At 49.2% G+C, this 17,003-nt stretch overlaps 1 protein-coding gene across 2 annotated transcripts in view; it reads right to left on the reverse strand.

Moving 5' to 3' along the window:
* NR6A1 (nuclear receptor subfamily 6 group A member 1) overlaps positions 1 to 17,003 on the reverse strand; it is a 76,993-nt gene that overhangs the window by 26,497 nt on the left and 33,493 nt on the right. The window lies entirely within an intron of this gene.

The raw sequence follows: 17,003 nt of genomic DNA on the forward strand, positions 1-17,003 counted from the left end.
GCCCCCGCCGCACCGGCCCGCGGGGGGCCGCGCCCCCGCCCGCCCCGCCGGGACACCGAGCGACAGACCGAGCGACAGACCGAGCGACAGACCCAACCGACCGACCGACAGACCGACCGACAGACCGACTGACGGACAGACAGACCGACTGACAGACCGACCGACTGCCCCTGCCCCTGCCACGAGGCACAGCCTAGGCAGTTGCCACGAGTCATCAGACACTGGCCATCACCACCAACCACTGGCCATTTGCCACCAGCCGTTGGCCACCAGCCATTACCACTGGCCACCACTTTGCGCAGTCCTTTCACCAACTTCCCAGGGAACTCGAGAGAGCTGTTCACTGCGGTGTGAAACAGGAACCACCAACACACACATCAACAACATCCAGGGATCCCCAGTATGAAAATACAGGTTGCCCAGAGCAGCTGTGGCTGCGCCATCCCTGAAGTGTCCAAGGTGAGGTTGAACAGGGCTTGGAGCAACCTGGCCCAATGGAAGGTGTCACTGCCCATGGGAGGGTGTGGAAGAAGATGAGCTTTAAGGTCATTTCCAACCCAAATCATTCTGAGATTTTGTGATTCTATGAAAATTATTTCTTTGAACTGATAACAAGTATTGGCGAAAAACTTATGTTTAGTTTTGATCACCGGTGAAAAGCAGTACAGACACAGGCAGTACTAGCCAACAGGCACAGCTCTCAATGCTCAGGCCAGTGCCCTCGAGGAAGCCCCTTCCCATGCCCAGGCCTGGTAGAGCACTGTGAACATAGACTGAGACTCCCAGTTCCCCCAGGACTGGGAATTCGGGTGCTGCCTTGGTGGTGGTCACTATGGGGCAGGGGACTGGAGTCCTCCTCACAGGGGTCTGCACAAGTGGGATGCTGGAGTTAAAATGGAACACAGTAAATCCATGACTGATTTAGCTGCCCACCTCAAAACAGGTACCACTAGGCAGCACTGATCGTGGTGAGCCCTTCATCAGACACAGATGTGTATGTCTGCACCAGAAAATACTTTCATGAAGCTCTTCTGCCTCTTCATCCCCCCCAGGATGAACTCAGCCTGGGCTACAGTGTGTCCTTAGTGCCCAACAAACTGTCCTGGTGCTCAGCTGTGCTTGACCAGCCCAAACCAACACTCACCACACCACAGCATTTAAGGGAAGGCTCAAGAGCATTTCTGCTGATGCCCAATCCAACCTGTCCTCCAGATGTCTGGATGTCTCAAAAGCCACAGTTTGCTTCTGTTCCTCATCCTGAGGACTGCAGCGCCCAACCGCGCTCTGAGAAATGGCTGGCTTAGAATAAACAAGGCACAGAGGCAACAAAAGAGGTCATATTTCACTCCATCCCAAGCCTGAAATTTTATTGCTTTCTGGTGACATCCAGCAATGCAAGTAACCTCGTGTGCATGCAGGGCAGAGCTCAGTGGTGTCCTCCTGGCAGCGTGGGCACCCTGCTGCGGCTGACGCGGCTTGGGCAGGGGATCCGGCCACCAACCCCAACCCCAACCCTTCTGTGATTCTCTCTACTCATAATCCTGTTTTTAACCCAGCATTTCTGCACAGCAGGTGCATTTGCAGGGGCAAACTGTCGCAAGCCCACCCCGCACTGCTTTGCTGATGCTGTAAATCTGTGCAGTTCCGTGTCAGTCCTTGAGACCCTCATGGGACTGACCTCTCCTTTTTCACCATGGCAGTCACCAAACCCGGCCTGGGCGAGGAGCGGTGCCGCTGCCCTCGCAGTGCATGGCCAAGGTAAGCCAGCCCTGGCTGCACTATTGACACAGCTGTTTGCAATTGTGCTGCTCCCAAAGCTCCACATTCTTCATCCCATGCGAGCCCTTCGCTGGCTCCCGGCACCCCTTGGAGAAGTGTGACCAGAATGCAGAATGCTTATTTTGTAAAGCTGCAGTGTGGTGTGGACACAGCAGGCTGAAATAAAGCAACTTAATCTCGAGATAACACAAAGTTGCTCCCACAACTGCTGTTAGGACCCAAAACACAGATACACCAAAAAAACCCCAAAACAAACCCAAAAAAACCCCCCTCCTAATTCTGAAACTGCAGTTACAGACAAAACCTGTCTGGGAAAAATGATAATTGTTCAAACAACCCAAATCTTCCGAATTATTCACTACTCACATTAAATACACGTCAATTTATCCATAATAAATCCTTACGGGCAGAAAATAATTACAGAGATCCGAAACTGTTCTGTAAAATCAGAGGCCAACTGGGAATGGGCAGAGGGCAGGCAAAGACAGGAAAAATGAGTTCTGTTGTCTGACCTAAACAGCCTTGCAGCAGGTCTGGGCAAAGGAAAAAGAAAGTAGCTGGTTTTTATTTGAGCCTGGATCAGCCAATTCCCACCCCAGACAGAAAAACCTGATGCTGCTGTAACCAACATCCAAGATTTTAGAATGACACCAGTTCTTAACAGAAAAAGTCAAAAGCATTGCCAAAAAGTGGGCAAGTGCCACTGCTGCCTGCAAAGGATTTATTGTCCTGATGTTAAAGCCATAAGGGACAAGCACAGGAAGCAAGAGGAGGTACTGCTCCTCTCCCCGGGTGCTCCCCTGGTCATGTGCCATGAGACCACCATTCCAAGGGGAAGGAATTCTCAAAAGATGTGACTTTTTCAGAAATACAGAGACAAACTGGTGTCATGAGCCAGTACCAAAATGGATAGAACAGTCCCAGTCCAAGCCAGCACAGGTCTCCCAGGACACTCTCTGCCAATACCATCACCTGCCACAGCCGATCCCAAAAACTTTGATGAAAACCCCAAATTTGGACAGAGCAGGGTTGGCAGAGCTGTGTGGCCCCAGGACAGGGACAGCCGTTCCTTGAGCTCTTGCTCTCCCACCCACGGCCACAGTTTCATAATTCCCCGTGCTCCAGCGAGGCTTTGCCCATTTTCATGACAATCGGGGCTCTGTTGTGTCCCTGCAGTTTGAGCCATCAGCCCCTTTGTGGCAGGAACAAAGTCCGGGCTGAGGATAACAAAACCCAGCACATCTTGGCGCTGAAGGCAACAAACCCAGAGCTGCCCCCACACCACTGAGCTGGCCACGGACCAAACTACAAGGGGATTTGATTTCAAGCTACAAACAGATCCTAAGGAAATACCCGACTCCTGGCTTAGTTTTCATTTTACCAACAACAGTGCCGCCGGCAGCACCTCTGCTGTGCAGCGCCTGAGCCCGTGCGGGTCAGCAGGCACAGGAACCTGGGGAACGAGACCAAGCGCCCACAACCAGAACCAACCTCGTTTGCAAATGTAGCTGAATAAATGATAAAAATTCAGATTAACACATCTCAACAGCCTCAGTACTGTGGATGTTACTGCTTTCAGGCACTGCAGTGAGAGAACTGGTTGGAGGTAAACACAGCGTGTACTTTCCCCAAAAGGTCTATTCCACTCACGATGCATGCAGCTATTTCAGAGAAAATTTTTTAAATTAATATAAAATTGCTTAGAGGAGCTATGGAAGGAACTGCAAAGAATGATAATAAACATCCACCTGATGTCTGAGCTGTTCTGTGATAATGGTTTAACAACAGATCGGGTAATTCCTCTCCTCCCTGGTGTTAAACATACCAGGAGTGTGGTGTTAATAATTCTAGTGAAGGTGGTCACTTGGTGCACATAAAATTAAGCAATTTTCTCCTTCTTACTAGTTTGATCGGTCATTGTAAAAATTGAACCCTTCTATCAATTTCCGGCTTTATCTGTTTATTTATATTTTTATTCGCCTGGCTACCGAATTTGCTGTCCCAGTCAATTGAGCAGTTACAAGTAGCGTTTCATTGCACCTCGCTTGGTGGGTGACAAACTGCAGAAAGCAGCTCTGTGTAACAGAGGAAAAGGCAGGGGGGAGGTTAAGGGCTCCTCAGAGAGGTCGCCTTCAGAGGAAAAAAGGAAAACAAATGGGATTGTAGGCATGGGAAGTATATGGCTTTACTGCCTTAGTGGGAAAGCACAAGAAAGGAGAATTGCAAAGGGAGAAGCTTTACATTTCTATGAGGAGGCAATCGAGCTCCATTCCCTTCCTATGGGATGGCTCCATCCATTCTGAGAGTGCATCTCCTGTAACTCCCAGTAACCAAATCAGGTCGCACAGCACCAGATCATACTGGAAAACACGGAGAAGTCCTTGGGCTGGGTCCCCGTTACCAGCGAGAGCCTCACAGAGCCCTGAGCACTGCATGGCTGGAGCAACAGCCAGCCCAGGGCAAGATCCGAGCCTTGCACCTCCTGCTGTGGGCAGTTGTTTCTGCCAGGGGTCGATATTCAGGCACAGAGCCCACAGCAGGTGCAGCAGCGGGGCTTTGTCCCGGCGTGTCCCACCTACAGAACCAGCGCACCCATCAGCCAGCATGGGCACAAATGAGCCCAAATCTCTTCACCCAAACCTGGGCAGAAATGATGTTTAGCAGGATGCAGGAACAGAGGAGAGGCCTGTAGGCCAGGAGGCAGAGAGTATCTCTCAGGTGTGAAGAGGTGGGAAAAGTTCTGTGCATTAAAGTGATAAACTGAAAAGCCAAAAGATGATTTTATGCCTGACTTACACAAACTGTGATCACACAGCTACACCAGTCTGCTGCAGTTGCTGGTGTTTTTAATAATAGCAACAACAGACCAAGTTTGTTATTCTAACTGTAGTTATTATAGTTCTGGACAATATTTACGAATTCCAGCTTGGTGGTGAGCAGCAATTTTTTGAATACCCAGGGAAAAACAAACAGACAGTGAGGACATTTCCTCGAATTTCAGGTCAGATGACAAAATGAAGAAAAAACCTTCAGAATTACAACTGCAGCCAACACGTTGCTGTGACTGCAGCGGCTTGGGAGCTTCTTTGGATCATTAGGTGCTGGTGAAAGTCCTGTTTGGGAATGTCCTGGCTGCTCCATGCCTCCTACACCCTGGTGAGACTCCAGAAGGACGGGGAGGTGGCACATGGTGACAGCACAGAGAGATGCGGGCCATGTGTGGGACGAGGCTGCGATGCCGAGCACGGGCCGAGCATCCCTGTTGTGCAGGGCTGTCACCAGGCACGGAGAAACGCCTGGATTCTGTGGGGAGAGAGAAAACATCGACGGATCCGCATCCTTGGGCTTTACAGCAAGTGTAACACGCGCTACGCTGCAGGGTTCCTGTGGGGTCAGTGGCCACGGGCCCGGCCCCCGCTCCGTGTCCCCGCGGGTCCGTGCGGCCGGCGCTGGACGGGAGAGGGCAGCAGCCGACCGAGGACACGGCGAGCGGCACGGCGGGGCTGGGCACACCGGGAGAGGGGCCGGGCACACCGGGAACGGGGCCGGGCACACCGGGAACGGGGCTGGGCACACCGGGAGAGGGGCCGGGCACACCGGGAACGGGGCCGGGCACACCGGGAACGGGGCCGGGCACACCGGGAGTGGGGCTGGGCACACCGGGAACGGGGCCGGGCACACCGGGAGTGGGGCTGGGCACACCGGGAACGGGGCCGGGCACACCGGGAGTGGGGCTGGGCACACCGGGAACGGGGCCGGGCACACCGGGAACGGGGCCGGGCACACCGGGAGCGGGGCTGGGCACACCCAGAGCGGGGCCGGGCACACCGGGAACGGGGCCAGGCACACCCAGAGCGGGGCCGGGCACACCGGGAACGGGGCCGGGCACAGCGGGAGTGGGGCTGGGCACACCGGGAACGGGGCTGGGCACACCGGGAGTGGGGCTGGGCACACCGGGAACGGGGCTGGGCACAGCGGGAGTGGGGCTGGGCACACCGGGAACGGGGCTGGGCACAGCGGGAGTGGGGCTGGGCACACCGGGAACGGGGCTGGGCACACCGGGAACGGGGCCGGGCACACCGGGAACGGGGCCGGGCACACCCGGAATCACACCCGGCTCTGCCCAGGGCCGCCTCAGCCGCTCCGCGGAGCGAGCACGGCACCGATGCGGATCCGGTTTCAGCACCAGCTTTTGTTGCCCTCGCAAGGCGCCCGCTCCGGCCCCGGCGCTGCCCCGAGCAGCTCCGCAGCATCCTCCCCTCCCGGGTGCCGGGAGGCACTAAAGGGTCCCGCTCACGGGCTGGATGGCACTTCGGGTTTAATTTTCTTGCAATTAACTGTTCTGTCAGTAGGAGTAGCTATTTAAAATGTCCCTTTCCGCCCCCAATCATCTTTGAGTATTCAATTTAACTTGTTGAAGTTTGTAATCCAATTTTCCTTTTTTACAAAAAAAAAGGAAAAACTGATCAGAAATGTCCTCCCAAAATTTACAAAAATGGGAATAAAATTATGGAGGAAGTACCTGTTATACCCTGACAATACCTCCAGACTGCCTCTTTGTATCCATGTAACCAGCCAATAATACATCCATGCAGCAAACAGCATATTCCACTGAAAAAACCACATCACCCAAACTCCCAGCTTCTGTAAAGAACCTCCTGCCAACACCTCAGCTTGGAGACTGAGTGATTTACCATCTACAACTATCTATAAACAACAATCACTTCTTAAGATGAATTCAAGCTTAAATGAAATTGTGAAATGTCAAAATCTATGGAAAATATATTTATTAGAAGGGCAAGGGCAACTGAAGAAAGAGAAGGTGGCACTGGCATGGGACAACAGGGCAGGAGAAATCCCCATACTCAAAAAATCCTTGTGTAAATTCAGCTTCCTTTCTAGAGGGCCTCAAAGCAGCAAGGAAAGGCAACCAGCACGGAGGGTGGCACAGTGACACACCTGGCCCTGTTTTAGGGGGATAAGGGCCCCAAATTTGTCACGGGCTCTGCATCCCCCTTCTCTGTCCAGCCATAACGTGAAGTGCCCAGCTCAAAGCTGCAGAGGGGGCTCCTCTAGAAAAATGCTTTCATCATTTTAAGTTTCTGCTATTGCAGATGTGAGGAAAATGTCCCCATGAGCTACACAGGTTGTCCTGGCTGTAAAGTCGAATCTTTGTGTGTACAGCAGGTTGTGTGGTTCCAGCATAACACTGCAGAGGAGAATGGTGCTTGGGAAGTTAAATCTTTGCATCCTGTCCAGTGCTTTGGGCCAGCCTGGAGATCTGGGGCATTTCTGCACTGCTCTCCCCTCCTACTAATAATGGCTCCAATTCTGAACAGGGCAAGAGCTGAATCCTGAAAAAATACATGTTACCTCCCTGTCTTCCTTCTGCTAAACCCGATCCTCATCCTTTCCTTCTGATAAACTGGATAATTTATACATCACCTGTACCAGCAGCTCCCAGGCCCAGATACCACCCACCCCAGTTAGCACGAGGTTCCAAATTAAGATGTACGTGACTGCAAAGAGCCAATTTTATTAGACAAACACTAGGGGAAAAAAATCTTCCATCCTCCTCTCATTCGTGAAGCCACACAGGGCAAAGTATTCCCATGCCTATTCCTGACAGGGAGCGAGGCTGCCCCAGCACGGGGGCTGCTGCTTTGGGTGTAAAGACTGAATCGAACATGCAGTATTTAAGACAATTAGGTTTTCAAAGAAACTACACTAAACATTTCTTTCATGTGTAATCAAATTATGTTAAAGCAAACCTCATAATTTAAACCATTCCATTGGTCAGCTCCTATTTGTTTTCCCTGCACCCTCATTTTTGCTCCAGATCTGTCACATTACATTAACACCTTTCCTACTCACTGCCTACAGAAATAACAGCCTTCGACATGCCTGCACAATCCATTTGTCCTGCTCTAATTACTTTTTGACATAGCCTCTTCTGCTGTTATCTTGCCTTTGCTGACCTCTGTCTGTATTAAAGCCATTTAAAACAATCTTTAAACTCGGTATTTATTGTGATGTGTCTTCTATGATACTGCTGGAGTATCAGGCAGCAACATTTTGTAAATCAAATATTTAAATCTATGGTAATACGATAATGTACTTGAGGAGGAAAGCTACTGCATAGTGGTAAGAGCTACAACTGGCTGCTCGTAACACAAGCCCCCAGGACTGCAGCACATTTTCAGGATGAAATTCCTATAGTCATAAAACTGTTCTACATAAGGAAGCTGCTCAAAGCTGCTCTTCTGTGTACTAGGAATTTCCCTTAAATTCACAAATGGGGAAGAAAGCAGGAGAAACTGAGAAAAGTGGTCATCCTGCACAAGAGAACCCGAACAACCTCCAGACAAACTGAGCAGACAGGAAGAGGATCAGGCAGGGTGCACTGACAATGTAACCCATGACAAATCACACTCTTCTTCAAACCCAGAGAAGAAACCATGAATCTCTAATCCCAATATCCCTCTGTTTTCATCAAGCCCATTCAAAAACTGTGCCCTCATTTTCTTTTGTGGTGATTCACAGAAGATGAGCCTCTAATTACCAGCTACTTCCCCAGCTGAAGCAGCGGAGGATCTGCTCTGTGCCAAGTGTCTGCTTTGGAGTCAAGAACTTTTCCACATGGTGGAACTAATTTTTTGGATATCAAGTTGATCCCAATGTACGGATGTCTCACGATACAGTCTAACTACATCTTTACATGCTATTTTCCACATGATCCAGTCTCATGCTAACTTAATTGGTATCTAGTCAATATTTTACTCACATTTAAAGAGATTCCTCAAACCTACATTTGCTCTGGTTCATTTACAGGGTAATTATCCAGCTCACACCAAGTCTGGCCTTCTAGATCCAACCAGTGCAGACACAGGCATAGCTCTGCTGGGAAAGCACAGCTCTACACTTTGTCTTCCAGATGACAGCACTATAAAACCAACGGGGGACAAAACCAGAGTCAATTAAAATACATTAAATGCAATGCAACAATTCTAGGATTTGTCATAGACATTTTATTCCTCTGAATTCCTCTGACTGTGTCCTCAGGACATTAAATCCCATGAATGTTGTGGAAAGCTCTTCCACAACACTTCCCTATGCTCATTTTTATTTTCCTCTTTCTCTTTCCTGTCAGCAGCCCTGACCACAAACCTCGGCCTCATTAAGGCATCTAAACAGAGAAGGGATCCATGGCTGCACAACCAGGCCAGTCTGCTGGAAAAGCAGGAGTGTGAGACAGTGCTGTGCTGGAGCACAGCTGATGGAAAGGTTTTTCAGCGATGGCTTTTCGCAGGACATTCAACAGCAGGAGCGGGTAATGCCCACAGGAATTGCTGAAACAGTGAGGATTTAGGGAACCAAAAGCAACAGATACCAGTCCTGGAACCAAGGCCACAGAGATCCCCAAATTTCGTGCCTCATGAGTGAAGAGGCTCCAAGCTCCTCTGTACGGTGGCACAGAGCAGCATCTCTTCCCAGCCGGCTCCGGAGCAGCTGCCGGCGGAAGTCGGGGGCTTAATTCCTTGTGCAGGAGCCTCGTGCTTGGAGGAGACCCATGTTAGGACCGTGATCAGTTCTTAACAGATGCCTCTAAATTGCCTGCTGGAGGAATCCACCTCTCCCCGTGACTGCCCGGGGACGCGGCCCCCGAATTAGGGGGGTTGATTTCCCCTCATTAAGCCTGTCCTGAGCTGCTCTCTGCGGGAATCGTCCTCGCCACAGCTCCCACTGCAGCTCCAGAGAAACCCTGGAACTCCACGGAACCCCTGCTACTGCCCTGGTTTTCCTGGCTTCGGGAATGTGAAAATGGCAGATTAGCTAAACCAAACAAATTCTCCCGGTTGCTCTTGGGGCCGAGGAGTGGGTGCAGCTGAGGCCCCACTCACAGCATGTCTGTGTGTGCAGGACAGACACACAGACACACAGAGCTGCCCTGCTCTCTGCGGCCTCGCTGGCTGCCGACCACGGCCATAAATCCTTCCCAACGCAGCACAGCGGGTTTAGCCAGAGGGATCCTCTGCAACACGAGGTGCTGCAAGAAATGTGAGAGGGTTTGAGAGGAAATATGTAAGATTCAGATTTGAAATTAAAATGATCTGCCCCAACAACAACGCCTGGATTTCTGCATTAAATTTTTGACATTCCAATGGCATGATATGTTCGTGTTGCTCACCCAAGATAATCCCACGCGTTTTTTCAGAAGTTAAAAATTAAAATCTGCATTAGGGTTTTTATCATATATCTTGAAAACAAGGCAAATAGAAAACTCCCAGTGCTCACCACCAGGCATCTTATCAGCAGAAACTACGGGGCTCTTTGTGCTGTGCTGTGATGACTTTGCAGCACACGTACTCCTGAAAACAGCCCCTGCTACTCACAGGAGACACCCTGGATGCTCAGATCCACGGAGCTCACCGCGAGGTGCCACACCATGTGTCAGAACAGCCCAAATCACACTGAGCAAGTTCCTATGCCAAATTTAGCAAACTGCACTTGGACTACGTCTATAGGAGCAAAATAAGATGTTAGATAAGGGCCACACGGGGGTTATGCACACTCAGTGTTTGGTTAAATCAGGAATTAGACTTACGAATTCTAGAGACATGAGTGTCACTTAACAAAACAGAACATAAATACCCACAGAGCAGTGACCCTCTTCTTTAAAGCAAAAGACATCCAGCTTTTCCTGTGTGAGTCTTGCCAAAGACTAATTACATTATTGCTTTATTTGTAACAAAACATAAACATTTTCCTTATGCCCTGAGACAGCAATCACAGAGGAATCCGTACACCCTCACCTCGAGACACACTGTCGTGTAGGATACAAAGCTCTCTGATCTAGTCTCATCCACCCACTAAATTGCTCCAAAGTTTGCTTGCACATATTCTCTGCAAGTCCAGGGACAAGCTGCTTTCTGCACTGGCAATACAGCGAGCAGGGTGACAGTCTAACATGGTGTCCTGCTGAGATCCAAGAATAGCAATGCCTTAAAAGGCAGCGATGTTGAGATCACAAGGAAAAGAGAATTAGGGCACAGCTGTGGAGTTCTGTAGGCTAAAACATAGACTCAATATGTCAGAGAAAATTAAATCACAGAGCTACATGTAATTTCTAGTCTCATTTGGAACTTTGCTGTAGCTGTGCAGAATTTGTGCTTGGGTCATACATGTGAGTTGCCGCGTTTCTGCACACGGAAATAAAGCATGAAATTAATTTTAAAAGAAAAAACAAAGGAGTTGTATGCCACAGCAACACAAAGAGCTATGCTTGGAAGGATGTGTACATGCTACCGCAGCTCACACACACTTCTGTGGGCAGCTCTGGGGAACAGACAGCAAAGCCCCAGCCCCACCTCAGGTGACACAGCCTCATCTGCAGCATAAAACAAAGACAAACTGACCTGACGGATCTGAAAAATGCCTGTTTTCCTGTGGTTGTCAGATAATTGAAAAGGACCCTTCCTCAAAATTGAAGATATCAAAACTGATAACAAACTTTAGCCTAGGCTTTTCCCCTTGAAGAAGTGATGTTACATTTTTCAGATCAGAATCTAGATATAAATTTGCCAGTATTTCTTTATCCTTGAAGGCCAGTACCAGCTTCTCTTCTGAAAGCATTCAATATCCAACAGAATACAGTCCATTATCCTCTGCCAGTATCTACTATTGCAATCTGTGTCCAACTAATGAATTTTTGGGATGTCAGGGTCCGTGCCTGTCGGCACAAGAGCTGAGCCTTGAGCCAGGAACTTGGTGCCTTCCCCAGTGTCTTCTGCCCAGCTCCAGACAAGCCTCCAGAAGGCAGTGCAGCAGAGAACAGCACAGAGTGGTTTGATGGTGAGAAGTGTGGGCTCCATGGGAGTCCCTGGATGAAAATATGGCCTTTAGGCAGAGCAGGAAGGGCTCTCCCGGCCAAACCTGGACCCATGGAGCAGCTGAGCAGTGCCTTACATGCACAAGAGACCAGGATTTACCTGACCAGCAGACCAAAATTCTCTCTTTAAAAGGCTCTGAAGGCCAGGGACAGATAAGAGAGAAGACGGAGGAGATAAAGCAGCTGGCAACAAGGGAGCAAGAGACTGATTGGGACGAGGTGTAGATGGCCAGGCTTTCCTAAATCCCTGGTACTTGAGCACTACAGTGGTACAGAACAGCAAGAAAACAGAGGCTGGAAGCTGCACGTAACTAGGACTGTGTTTAGATAAGTGTATTTCCTGTGGAGCTCACAGAGCACGGCTGCACTCAAAGCTGGTCTGTTGCCATCAGCCATCCTTTGTCCCTAAAGAGGTAAATAATACCTCTGATTTGTATATAAAGTTCAATAGCTGCTAATGGTTATGCTTGAGCTGCACACGGAGCTGTGGACTGACATCTCCAGGAGTCAGTTCCTATGAAGGGATAGTACATTAAGAGATTTTACAAAGGGGGAGAGTTCAGCAGCCAACAGACAGGGAGAGGTGAAAACGAGCCAGGGAGGGATGCGCAGGGGCAGCTCAGGGAGTGTCTGGCTGGGGGACCAGGCTCAGTGGGACAGGAGCTGTCGGCCCCTCGACCGTGAGTGGCATCCGGGCCCACGGCAATGCGGCTGGAGCCAGATGATCATTAAGGTCCATTCCAACCCAAGCTGCTCTGTGATTGCATGACCCAGCTCCTGCTGGAGTTCCAGAGCTGTGCGCACGTGGCACTGCTCGGGAGAAGGAGGAATGCACCGTGATAGACATCACACGGGGAAGGAGATAACGCAGGAGTGCAGACGAGCAGAGGGATGCGTGAATTCAGCCCGCAGCGATGGAGGAGAGCTCTTCTGGAAACTGCCAATGCCGGGAAGGGTTAACAGGGCAGTTCCCGAGCACAGGCGCTGCACGCAGGGGCACACGTGCACACCACGATCTAATTAACAGAGAAAATGCCAAATGCAGCAGATGAAATGCTTTTCCCGAGCAGAACCATGTATTACCTACTTTAAGCACAGCCCGGTTCATACATATGCAATGTTCTTCACAAACACCGCACGCGGTGCGGGAAACACTCCCGTAAATGAGGATGCAAAAGGAGGTCACTAATTCTCCTGGAATATCTTTGGGAGCAGGCGGAGGCAGCCCCGCACGCCGTCCCTGCCCATCCCGGCCCGGCCGCCGCGGAGCAGCCGCAGCCCCGCGGCCGCTGCCAGCGCCGCTCGCCCTGACCCAGTTTCCCGCAGCATTTCTGCATAGCGACAGAGGTCCGAGCAGGACAAGTGTCACCTCCCAGCCCACGGGATTCTCCATTTCCTACTGCTTCGACTGGATGTGCCCAGCCTTTACACGCAGGTACACACAAGCACGGCATTGCACATAAATGCAAGTAAACACAGGAAGAGAAGGAATCAGAACAACAACAAAAATCCTGTTCTCGTACACAGAATATTCCTCTGAAGTAGATACAGGGTTGTGAGAGTGGCTACATGAATATCCATCCCATGGACCCTCCCTGGGAGAAGCCTGGCAGTTCCATTCCGGCCAAAGCTCTTTTAAAAGGAGTTTGCTCGTTTCTGGCTGGTCTGAGCATTCCTGTTGCCCTGAACCATTCCTGCTCTTTCACTTCCACCGAAAGGAATCCTATTTATTGAGCCACCCAGAAAATTACAATTCCTTCATTATCCCCAGCCAAAGCTCTGACGCTGTGAGGAAATGCATTTTCCCACCCCAAGCCCCGCACACCCCATGTACTGTCCTATTTCCTACTCCCTCAGCCCCTATGGAATTACAGTGTATTGACTGCAGATGCACTGGCAGTTCTCATGTCATCTCAAGGCTTTTTCTTTTTAATTTTTTTTTTCCTAGGTGAAGCATCTATATTTCCTCTGTTCTGCAATTTTGTGCTGAAACTATAACAAGCCAAAAATCTCTTCAATGGGAAATTTCACAAACGGAGGATTATGACTTCAGCTCCAGAATAAGCAGCAGGAGCAGATGGAACTCTTCAGAAACAATGATTCCATTTTCATGCAAATTTCCTTAGTAGTTAAAAAAAGACGACGAAGAAAAAACCACCAAGATATCAGAATGGTCTCTAAATGGAAGGTTTTTGAATGATGCTAAAAGCAAAGGGCTGGTAGCTCTCCAGAGTCCCAAGAATTTTAGCGGCAGTCAGGGTGAAAAAAAACCATGACAAACTAAACCCAGACTCCGTCCCCACTCAGAGTCAGGATAAGGGAAAGGGAAAATGGAGTGAATGTGTATTTTAGTTTTTATGATTTTCAACATCCTCGGCTTTGTGCTAATGCACACTTCAGAGCTAATTCTTATGCTCTTTAGGAGCACAGGCTTCATTCATGAAGCAGCATGACAAAAATTCTTTATCCACTTGATGACTACAGAAGGTGACAGGCACCGAGAAGCAGCCAGCCACGGGGACCCTGTCAGAGTGCTAACCTGCAGCGCTCCTCCTCGGAGGACAGCGCTCCCCTGATTGCAGGAACACAGACATGCATATTTCATAGCCCAAGTGTGGAAACGGAGCCAATTCTTTTGTTATTAATACTGGCAGCATACCCTAAAAAACAAATAATGCAGAGTTAGCAGACCCTGTTTCTGGCTCTTCTACTGACTTCTTACTCAGTTTTGGTCTTGTGCCGTAATTTCCCCCTTGTGTTTACTCCCCAAGTGAGAGAATTCGAGCTACTCCTTCACTCTCAGCATGGTGAGGACAACTGGCTTTGCACAACAGAGTGTGACTGTGCCACACTGTAGTACCAACCACTGTCCAGCTGTGCATACGGAACACATGCTCACGGTAGTATATGGAATAGTCTGGAAGGCCCAGGGAATTCCACTTTTACAGGCTACTCTTTTAAGCTGAGGTTTTAAAGCCAATAGGAAATGATACGCACAGAGGAGCAGGACTGCAACAACCCACTGCAGTTTGTCAGGGCCTCCCCCTGCACACGGACCAGGGGAAGGTGCAGCCAGGCCTCTCCCCGGGCAGAGCTGCAGCCATGGACACGGGGAGCCGGGACGGCTCCTTCGGACCAGCCCCTCCAAAGCCAGGTGCCCCTCCTGCCACAGTTCCTCCCTGATGCCACTCCTGATGTTTTGAAGTGAGGCTTCATAACTGCCTATCAATTCTATCAAACAATTTCTATTTCAATGAGTTTCACATGGATTTTTAAAATTTATTTTATCATTCCTTTTTCATGCAAAAGGGATAAAAATTTGGCTTCAAATAAGGCTGCCAAGAGTAAAGGCCTCTGAGCCATGTGTTCAATACCAAGAATACTTCTGTTTAATCCCATTCTACCTACACTTATCCTTTTCATCATGTCACTGGCCAAATCTTTTCACTTTGAATTTGCTCTTAAGCTGAATCTCTTTCCTTCCTCATCAAGTTAGATGGATTTAAGCAATGACAGCTACCAAAAGGACAGAGCACATACAAAACAACTCCAAAAATGTGCTCAACAAGGTTTTTTTTCAAGCTCTTCCCTTGCTTACTTCTTAGCAGAAGGATGTAAAGAAACAATTTCCTCAGTTAATCCCTCCTTGACCCAAATTAACTTTTTCCAAACTATTTTCCTAAATAACTTTACAGTCTTGCCTGAATGAACTTGACAATAGGCACATTTCAGTCTCCCAAGGAAAGGAAGAGAACAGCAATGGGGAGGGATAAGAAGATGACTTAGCTGGTCTGACCAGCACAGTGCTGCGCATTGGGGTGTGGGAAGATGGGAGGTTCAGATTAACACTCTGGATTTCTCTTTATTTCTCAATAAAGATGACACAGGAGGGAAAAAAGACATGTATCCTTTAAGCCCCCACTTCTTCACTTGCTGGTCTTTGCAGTATGAAGAGAAATGAGACCCATCTGCCCCGGGTCTCGCCTGTTTGGATCAGCGCATTGGATCTGATCAAACTCATGGGAAGTCTTCCTTCCTCCTTCCCCTGTCTTATCACAGCCTTTCTCCAGGATGGGAACTGCCAGAAAGACTCAAAGATAATTGGGGGAAGCACAAGGGGGCACCAGCATTGCCTCTTCTTTAGATGCCTCAACAGATCTCCCTCGTTTTTTCATTTTGACTTGGGTAAATTTTAAGCAGCAAAATGTAACACAAAGTTGATGACAGTCCTGTAAAATGGCTGAAGGGCTGAAAGCTGGGCCAACCTCCACCTCCTGCCCCCAGCCCCATCACCACTGACAGGGTCCTGCAGGGCCTGGCTCTGGCGTGGAGGAGCAGCCACGGCACAACGGCCTCGGCTGCAGTGCCCTTGCCTGGGGAACTTGTTCTCCACGGCTGCTCCAGCAGTTCACTTCCCAATGGGAAATGATGTTTTCCATAGATTTAGTGAAACATGGTTCTAATTTAGTAATCGCGATGTTCATCCCACTGAGCAGGACCGAGTGTTTTGAGAATGAGAGCAAAATAATTAGGACGAGCCTCAAAATATTTGAGCGACTGAAACATTTGAAGATCACCTCTGATGTGGGGACAGAAGGAGACACCTGGAGATTGGCATGTGGTTGTGCTTATACATTGTGCCAAAACCCTCTTCCCTTTTTCAGACCCTAACATTTCATATTTGAGGAGTTTTATAGTATTTCTGCTAATCTTAAAATGGGTTCCATAGCTGTTCAGATACCTTGTAAAGCCCATATTACCCAAAAACCCCCACTCTTATGGATTCATTTTTTATTTTTCATTAATAGGATCAAAGATACCACATGTTTTTCAGCCAGGAGACCACTCTTACCCCAGCAAGCACCAGAATATGTATTTTAACAACTGCATCAACTACGTTTCAGGAGTATAAGTAAATGACTCAAGAAATGAAAGCCAATCTTCAAAAGAGGAGGCAGACAGGAAGCTGTCTGGGGACTGGAGAAGTTACTACAACGGTGATTGTGGGAAGAACGGACAGCAGATACGAGTTATCTCCTTCACACTCATGACAGGGAGGTGGGAACCTCTTCATCCACATCAACAGCAGCTGCGTGACAGTGATACGAGCCTAGGTCACCATTAAAGCAGCATGTCAAGCTTTTTTTTTCCTTTTTCTTTCCAAATTGCTTCCTTTTGGATGAGTTCCATGTAACTGTCATTTGTTTTCTCTTTCTGTTTTCATTTTCCATTTATGCATTCATCCAGCCCTTGAGGGGGAATTCTACAGAAATCCGTGTCAAGAATGCCCACAAGGGCTCTCTGACCCACCCCTCCCATTCCTCCATGTCCCTCC

The sequence above is a fragment of the Aphelocoma coerulescens genome, chromosome 17 (genome assembly GCF_041296385.1).
Source record: "Aphelocoma coerulescens isolate FSJ_1873_10779 chromosome 17, UR_Acoe_1.0, whole genome shotgun sequence".
In the NCBI taxonomy this organism is placed as follows: Eukaryota; Metazoa; Chordata; class Aves; order Passeriformes; family Corvidae; genus Aphelocoma; species Aphelocoma coerulescens.